Here is a 9,239-nt window from a genome sequence, read left to right as displayed (position 1 = left end):
CAATACAAACAACAAATAATTCAACAGAATAACAAGACAAGGGAACTCATTTGCTGCTACTAACAGAAGACACTGATGCCAAATAGAGCAGAATTAAGAAAAGTCTGCTAACCAGATGGGTGGTGGGATCTTGGTAATCTGGTGCCAGAACCAAGGCTGTTTAAAGAGATTAAAGTTGTTTTATTCATATATTTTCAAGTGTTCATTCATTATGAAAGGAAGGTATTTTTTTTTCCTTGTTTCAGCAGTTTACATCAAATCCTCACTTAATTCTTATTTACAAAATAAAGTGCTAACTGGATATTTTTTTGTGTCAGAACAAGAGGTAATGATTAATTTGACCACACATTACAGTCATTCATCATGAAGCATTTTAGACGCTCACTGATTTTCTGTGGTGAATACAAATATTTTTGCCACAGTGTTTGATAAACTGCTGTTACATTTGACAGTGTACTTTCTCTGCAGCAACAGATTCAGACCGGCAGATCTAATCTAGCACCAATAGCTGCTGATAGTGTTGTTTTAAGAGTTAAAGAGTAATCAGAAATCACAGCGTAAACAACTTTAAACAAGCTTTGAGGCAGCTTTAAAGCCAAATTTGGTCACTTTTGGTGAACAGCGGCCTCTGCAGGTAACTACAGTATAATCCATATAGAATTAGCCTTCATTTCCCAGGATTCCCTTGTGTCAGCTGATTTAGCCGTGACATGCAAACTGTCTCATTATTGTTACTTACACAGCTATCTAATGTTAGCTGACTTTAGCTAATCATACAGTAAATGACTGGTCTACGGGTCATAACAAGTAAGCTTGTAGTAGGAAAACCTGCGAGCATGTTGAACTGAACAAGGGTGCATTTTATTGTTTATAAAGTCCACTTCACATTTATAAAGATTGTAGTACTTTAACCTAAAATAATACAGTCTCACTTAAAATGAATCCTTTTGACCTTGTTATAAATATTTACCACTTATGATACTGCTTGTTGAAATTACTTCACGCCAGTGACAACGTAATGAAACCATTTACTTGTATTCTTTGCATTTAAAACGATTCATCTTGCTGAATTATTCATCATATTAAAAAGCCAGTGTAACATTTGTCATGATGTTAAATGGCTTTTCCCAGCATGTTGACGTCGAGCTAAAAACTGAGGCTGAGCGATGTGACAGTTTGACAGGATGCAGGACAGGTGGTGATGGTTTTAGAAGGAGGTGGAAGGAGAAGGGAGGGTGGGAGGTCTTTCACTTCCTGTGTTGGGAGCATGTTCAGAAGCAACTAAATAGAGTTTGGATTGATTTATCCAGCTCTCTTCCTCTGACTAACAATACAAGACCTTTTGTTGAAAGGCTAACTGCTTGCATCGTTCCTAGAGACATGGCATGTGTAACTAAGGAGCAAATGTCCATCACACAGGGTGAAATAACTGTTACTAAGGGTAAAGCAGCTGATGCTCAAAACTGACGTGTAAGGAGGTTGTTGTAGTCAGTGAGACGTCTGGTTCCTGCCAAAGAAACTAATAACTAAATGAAAATATATGTGTGTATGTACGTAGTTAAGGGAGAAAGAAACCCAGTGAACTAAGGTCACACACAGTTTGTTACTCCTTTGATCTGACACAGCTTGCTCTGTCAGATTAAATTCCAGAATAAATGAGTGAAGAAACATAATGAATGCAGATGCTTCCATACAGGGCAAGGAGCAGGGGGGGCACTGAATGGTTTGATTAGTATGAAAATTATATGAATGATAATGATGCTATGGCCTCCGCAGTCACCACATAGTCAGCCCTATTAAAAACCTATGGGAGATTTTAAACTCATTTGTTAGACAGCGTTCTCCACCACCTTTATCAAAAGACAATATGTCTTTGCTAGTGACACTAGCAGTTAAATGGAAATAATTTATTGGAGGTGTACAGATTAAACAGAGTTTATTTTCATACATTTAGCACAATTTACCTAGTGTAACCCTAGCCCTCTTTCCAGGACACTTCCCAGAAGATTTAGCAAAGTACAGATCAATACAATTTTGAATTCAACAGGTTATTGAACTGCGCAGCTCAGTCAAGAGACCCGCCGATCCACTAGAGTCATATATATTTCTTAGCATAAGAATGGATTTTTTTTTATTTTCATAAAACATTTAATGAACTCTTTAGGGCAGTTTCATTCCAGCAATAAACTGCTGGTTCACTTTGACTCTGGTAAATAATGAAGTCGGCATTCAGAGTTGTGGATGACAGGCTGACATTTCTTTAAACGAAACAAGCTCCTCATTAGCGAAATAGAGGGAAGGTGCTTTAGTCAATCGGACAAAAGTGTGATTTTGAAAATACGTGACATTTTACTAGACAGATTCACTTTTGGCCTCTGATCAGTGCCAGAATGGCCTTAATTTGAAAATGCTTCTTAATAATAGAAAAGAGAAAAAGAAAACTAGATACAAATAAATAGTTTCCAAGAGGCACCAGCACTGTGACCTGCACGACTAACCTATTGATCATTTTACTACAGCTGCCCTTTAACAAGTCATGTCATCTGTTTGTGATTGAATGCAGTCAGGGCTCTGATTATCTGTATCAATCAGAAAGCAACAGCCTGTCTCGGCAAAGATACATACAGTATGTGGAGCATTACACCTGGTGGCTACTCATCATGATGCAACCATATCCATCATATTTCCATCTCCCTCATACTATGTACACACACACACACACACACACACACACACACACACACACACACACACACACACACGTACACACATAGACAAAAAGCCTTAGATTTCAAAGTCTTAGCCTAAAGCTTTTTGGCAGTAATAAATTGAGTAGACACTCTGTTCTAGTTATCGCTGCAGTCCCTTTGGTATCTTGTATCATATCAATATTATTACCTGAATGCACCACAGGGACATGTTAGACTTGAACTAAAGCAAGTAAGTAAAAGGGAGAGATAGGTAGAAGAGGCAGCTCAGGCTAACACAGACAGTTTCTGTCTTTGATGACAACTATCATCTTCTGAGACTGAAGGGGGTCACCAGGCCTAGGGAATAACAGAATACATGGAATAACATTACATAATTAGGATTTAAAAAAAGTTAAATGTATTTTGTCAAAGTTCCTGAAAAAAAAATTAAAATAAGCTTGCTACAGATACATTTAGTAGAAATGGGGATTACAAAAGAATTACAATTTTAAAATTTTACAACACCACTCTGGTCTCCAGTGAAACTAAAGATAATCTCACATTTGCCAGTTCATTATCATGGCCTCTAAGGAAAAAAATGCTTTTACCAGGTGGACATTTCCCCATTATTTTGTTTTTAAAGCAAAAATGGGGAACAACATCTCAGTACAGTCCAAGTTATACCCTCTAGCTCTGAAAATGTCATCATGCAAGGACTCAACATCTAATTAAAGAAACCAATAATAAAAGAAACATGTACAGGCTAAAGTTAGTCAGCTAGCTGTCCACTTTCTTCTCTCTTGTCTTTATTTGCATATTTGAGTCATGATCTGCAATTTTTCTTACCGACCTTAAATGCAACATCTGACATCGCCTATGTATGCCTTCTTATTTTACAGATAATAGAAGTTAAACGTAACAAAGCATCCATGATATCCTAGTCAACTTAATATTCTCCTCCAATGCCTCTCTGAATGCTTCTCAAGAAAAACCTGAGGGCTTCACCTTCCTCTGCAGCAAGCACTAATTACAGTCCACCACAGAAACATCACCCAGCCTCATTTACCATGTCACTGGTGTGTTGGCAGTTTCATCTGTCTCACTGCCTTGCCTAAAGGGAGGCTTAACCTACTCTTACACACTGCAGCATGGAGGAGTATGTTAACTCATGCCTTTATATTTAATAAGGTATTATTTTTGTAGAATGCACTCATTCAGTTCAGATATCTATAAACAATGTTTTGCTGAACATGTCAAAATATCAAAATAAGAAGATATCTTATAAATGTAAAGAAAATACCAGAACGCTTTCTATCACAGATTTTTTCAATTGGTCACATGCTTAACAACTATGTCGCCCTTGTTAAAAAATGTAAAATGCTTGCAGATTTAATCGTGCATTCATTGATTTTCTGGCACTTACGGGCAGTGGAAACAAGCTGTGAACACAACACTGACATATCTTATGAAGCTGATGTGGTAACCTGGTTACTGTAACTAACATTTGCCTATTAACTCAGACCCACTGGATTCAATGACATTTTAATTATATATGAAGAGCAGGAGAAAACTAAAACTGGGCAATGTTGATCAAATAATATGAACCATTCGGTTACTGCATTGCCTTATGTTTTCAGGAACATATCTTACTGTGTAGCCTTAATATGTAAAAGCTTCTGGGCCAGCTGCCATGTTGAAAGCAGATCCAAAACCAAGCAAAGCTGAACATGACCAGCTCCGAAAGGGAGAGGAGTTGCACTCACCAGCTACCTTTGCTGTGTGTGCTGGGGCGGTAGCATACAGTTGCCGCTCAGTTGAAAACCTGCTGCCTGCTGCTGCTGGAAATGACACTAATGTGAATCAAAACAGTAAAAACACTCCGCAAAGCTAGGAGATGATTCTTTGTGGGGATTTCCACGATGATCAACCCCTTTAACATACTATGCATTATTATTTATTTATCAAAAACTACCTTTAAAGAGCACATTTCATTGCAAAAATCATGCCTGTCAGCTAGACATGTAAGATTGAAGCTGCTGTGTTTTACAAAAAGCTGACAGATGCATCATAAACGCAGCAGAGCTCCTACCTGCTCTTCCTTCGCCTTGTCTCCTCTAGCTGTGCTGTTTGTGTCCCCAGAGGACACAACGGCTCGACCTTCGCTTCACAGGACAGAAACAGCATTTCACACATACTGCTGCTTGTCTTGAACTGACAGACCAGGGGAATACGTGTCTGCATCAGTGGGACCAGTGGGAAAGTGAGAAAAGACAGGTTTGACAAACTTACCAAATGAACATACCTGGCTTTACGTCACAGTCATTTGAAGTCTGCGCGTACAGGTACACTCACCTTAACATTATCATGCCTTATTATAGAATACAGCTTCTTTTCCACTCACACAGTGATAGAGGACACTGAGTACAGAAATTCAGTACAGACATAATCCCTCCATGAATGAATAATGGACAGAATTTATTTATAAGAGAGATATCAGTCAAAGTCAAACCACTCAACATGTTACAGGAGGGTCGAATACAGTCCCTGCGGTAAGAGGTCCTCAAGGTTAATTGAGTATCACTGTTAGCATAACAATCGATAGATTTATGTTAGGATTTTTGAAAAGCACTCTTGAAATCTCTCTGATAGAAGAATCAAATAACACATACCAAAAATGACTAAATAATAAATACAGAGCATCAAAGGGGCCCAGACTCCATTTACCATTCACAAAAGTAAAGAGATTTCAAAGCACATTCGACTTTTGTCACATTTTCTGAAAGGAACCTACAGCACAACACTCATTTTTGGTGATTGTATCCTCTTAGAAAAATTAAGCATGATGTACAGCAGATAGCAGTCTTCCAGCAGTTTTTTCCACTCATATTTCAGATGTTCATCATCATATTGTTTCTGTGTAGCCTTTGCTCTTAGATGCACCGAAGCATAACAAAGAAAATCTTTTTTGAAGCTGACAGATCTAGTTTAGTTCAGCAGTTGAATCTGCTGCGAAAAAAAGCCTCAATAAGTTGTTTTTTTCTTTCTCTGGAGTCCTCTGGAAGAGGTGCAAATTAAAAGCAACAGGAGAAGAAAGATAATTTAACACAAAGATAGAAAGCAGCTCACAGACGCAAAAATAAAAGTCTAAGAAGAGTCTACAGCCGTGCCAGGAGCGCTGTGAGGCTGTACTTAAGCACAACGGTGCTTTGAATTAAATGGTAACAAGCTGATGTTTAGTTTAGCCAACAAACCAAAGTATTTCATTCATTTCGTTGAACATGAGGAAGCTTTTCCTTGTTGCTGTCACCAAGCGCTTGCTCCTGGTGGGAACTGTTGAGTCTCTGTAAATAATGATATCGCCCGGTAGAGCTTGTGCCCCATGTACCAAGGCTCAGTCCTTGCTGTAGCGGCCATGGGTTCAAATTGGACCTGTGGCCCTTTGCTGCATGTCATCCACTCTCTCTCCCCCTTTCCTGTCTATCTTCAGTTGTCCTATCCAACAAAAACATGAAGATAATATTATAACATTATAACGTATAACATTTAGAAGGATCTATGGAACTAATATTCATAGGAATGTTTTCATTGGTGTTTGTTACCTTCGAATGAGCTGTTTTTATCTGACACTGCCATGATTTAGATTTTTTGTGAGTTTTGTGGCCACCGTAGTTTCTCCTACACACTTCACAGCCCTTTCTCATTCTCAGGTCGTCCAATACAGACACCAGCAGCGTTCGGTTATCTATTTTATCACATTAAATCTTACACACTGGTTCTCTAAAACTACACACCTCATGGTGGCACTAGATGGTGGGACGATGAATTTTTCCACAAAATATAATCGTAATCCATCTATCAGTTGTTGAGATATTTTGGTCTGGACTGGGTGGACAGCGCTAGTAGCTAAAAATACAGCACAAATGAGTCCTGAAGAACCACATCTTGTTCTCTGATTCTTAGAAATGGGTTATTTTTAACTCCTGCTATTTTTTCCTAACTCTAATCTAAAATTAGATAAAGGCTACTGATTGAAGAAGATTATGGTTGTTTTTTTTCCTCTACTTGATGTCCCTGTGCCCACATACCCTCTGGCACGCTGTAGAATGGAGACACTCAAAGACCTAACAACAAGAAAATAACAACACAAATTCTGCCTGCAAGTGACTCAAAAACTGTTTACACACACTTTGACTATGAGTTGGATAACAAAGACGGATAACAATATTGATTTGATAATTGTAAAGGTTATGTAAGACCTTAGGCTCCTCAAGGTTTTAACAGCAGCGGTCAAACTGGTGAGTCACAACACATTAGTGACCTGTTGTTGTAAAATGCTGTCGTGTCAAAACCTTGAACTGAGCTGAACTCAGAATATTTAGTTTGGCTTGAATATTTTCAAACCCCAAATGTTCCAACCACAGTAACATACGATATACTGCATTTGACATCCTTATTCACAGCATGTGGCTACTCTCCAGCCGATGAAGTGCTGAATGAATGTTTTATGAATATGGAGTCTCTTTGTGTTTCTCCTCTCTCCCTGCTGATGACGTAAAACGAGGACTGTGGTTTTCCGTCAATTGCATTATCCATTCCTGACTCTTTCACTGCCTGCCCATGCTTCTCCAGATAGTCGAGAAAAGACTAGGCAGCCTCCATCATAATACAACACACAGATTCACTGATGGGGAGAAGAGGTAAGAGTAAGTGGCTTGGGAGATATCACTGTTACCAGACAACGACAATGGTAAACCCTGAAAGTAGATGTAATCAGCTTTACAGCTTTAAATAAAGAAATAAAGATCACTATGTTAAAAAAAACTAACCTCATGTCTTATCTATGAAGAGAGACATTTGTCTCCATATTGGTGACAAATAGCAATTCTAAAAAACAGATTTACAAACATGAATGATGATTTGTGAGTAAACTATAATAATAATAATTAAATGAAGTATATATAGGTATATAATATTTCTAGATATTTATACGAACAGGGATATTTTCAAAAGCAAATGCTAATAGTTTAATTTACTTGAAGTTGGAAATATAAATCCAGAATATTATTTAGTTTATAGTTAGGTTAGGTTGTAATTATCACTTTTTTCAAATGTTTGTAAATTGGAAAACACATTTGTTATCACCAATTACTCACCGTAATACAAGTCTCAAATCTTGTTTCTATTTAATCATCATCACCAGTGTTGAGTCTAGGTAGTCTGTACACTCTGTGAATGGAAATGCCTAATCACACACTGAATGTGGCTAATCACACTTGTTTTTCATACTGAATTAGAGCAGCTGTATTAGCAGCAGTGGATTTTCTGCAGGCTCTAAGCATCACATTGAACATGCTGCTAATTAGTATGACATTGTAGACAGGTGAAAAAATTGACCAGATGGCAGATTTCATGACCTGAAAGAGATTCGGATTGACCGGTGCACATTTGGGGGTTTATACAGCTGGTTTTAAAAAAGTTCATACACCTAAAGGATAATTAGATTTTATAAATGCAGACAATGAAATTTAAAGATTTGAGTTACCACCCATTACATCACACTTTAGTGCAGCAACAAGGTTTTAATCCCTCACTGGCTTCCCACAAATGAACACAGTCAATAGACAGAACCCCCTAAAAGCACTCAAAGGTAATAAAATCCTCTCTTCACTCTCTTCTCTCAGTGTGTCCGTCACAAACACGTCTTATTGTAGATGCTATTACTATTACTGTGCTTTACGTTTTCTTATCTTTGAAAAACAGGAATTCACAATATGTTAATGTCACCACGTGTATGTGTATGTGTTTACACAGGACATCATCAGTAAACTGAGAAAACAGAGACAATATTGTATGCTGCCTAATTACCTGATTCCTCTGTGTCTTGACCCTTTTTAGATCTGTAAAAGTGGATCTGCAGTGTTTTACTTGCATCACAGTTGACTACATTTTTAACAATTCACAGAGGTTTAGAGAACTTTCTGAAAAACCTGAAGTGGATATAACCCTGTTGAACTGCGGGAACAGCTCGTAGAAGTAGTGCTTTTAGGTTTCCTGCTTATTGGCCCAATCAAACTGAATCAAATACATTTATCTGAACACACCAAGAATGTGGATATATATCAACAGACATTTTGACAGCAATTAACATTAATCAAAATAAAACCAAGTTTGGTTTTGAATGCCGTCTGACACTGCCTGCTATTATGTTCTCCTGAATGAACTTCCATATACTAGATATTACCCTGCTTTATACAATGAGTTAATAGAACTTTTATAAAACACACAGTCCTTTCTCTATTACTTGTTACTTGTGTACCTTGTGCATGCTGGCATGTAGAGCATCTTGTTTCAATGGGATCTGTGTATGGGCTTCTCCATTTTGTTTTCCTCTTTGCTGAAGGCTGCAAAAGCAACATCATATGATAAGCTAGTGGGTTAGTTCAATTTAGTTTAGTTCTGTTCAGTCTGTCATCTTATAATCCACAACAACATTTGTTTTGTTGTTAATAAGAAGCCATGTGACCCAGTGCAAACAGACAATAAGACAAC

This window comes from Dicentrarchus labrax, unplaced genomic scaffold, assembly GCF_905237075.1.
Source record: "Dicentrarchus labrax unplaced genomic scaffold, dlabrax2021, whole genome shotgun sequence".
Taxonomy (NCBI): Eukaryota; Metazoa; Chordata; class Actinopteri; family Moronidae; genus Dicentrarchus; species Dicentrarchus labrax.
The sequence above is the reverse complement of the archived record's forward strand: the minus strand, read 5'-3'. Positions refer to the sequence as shown.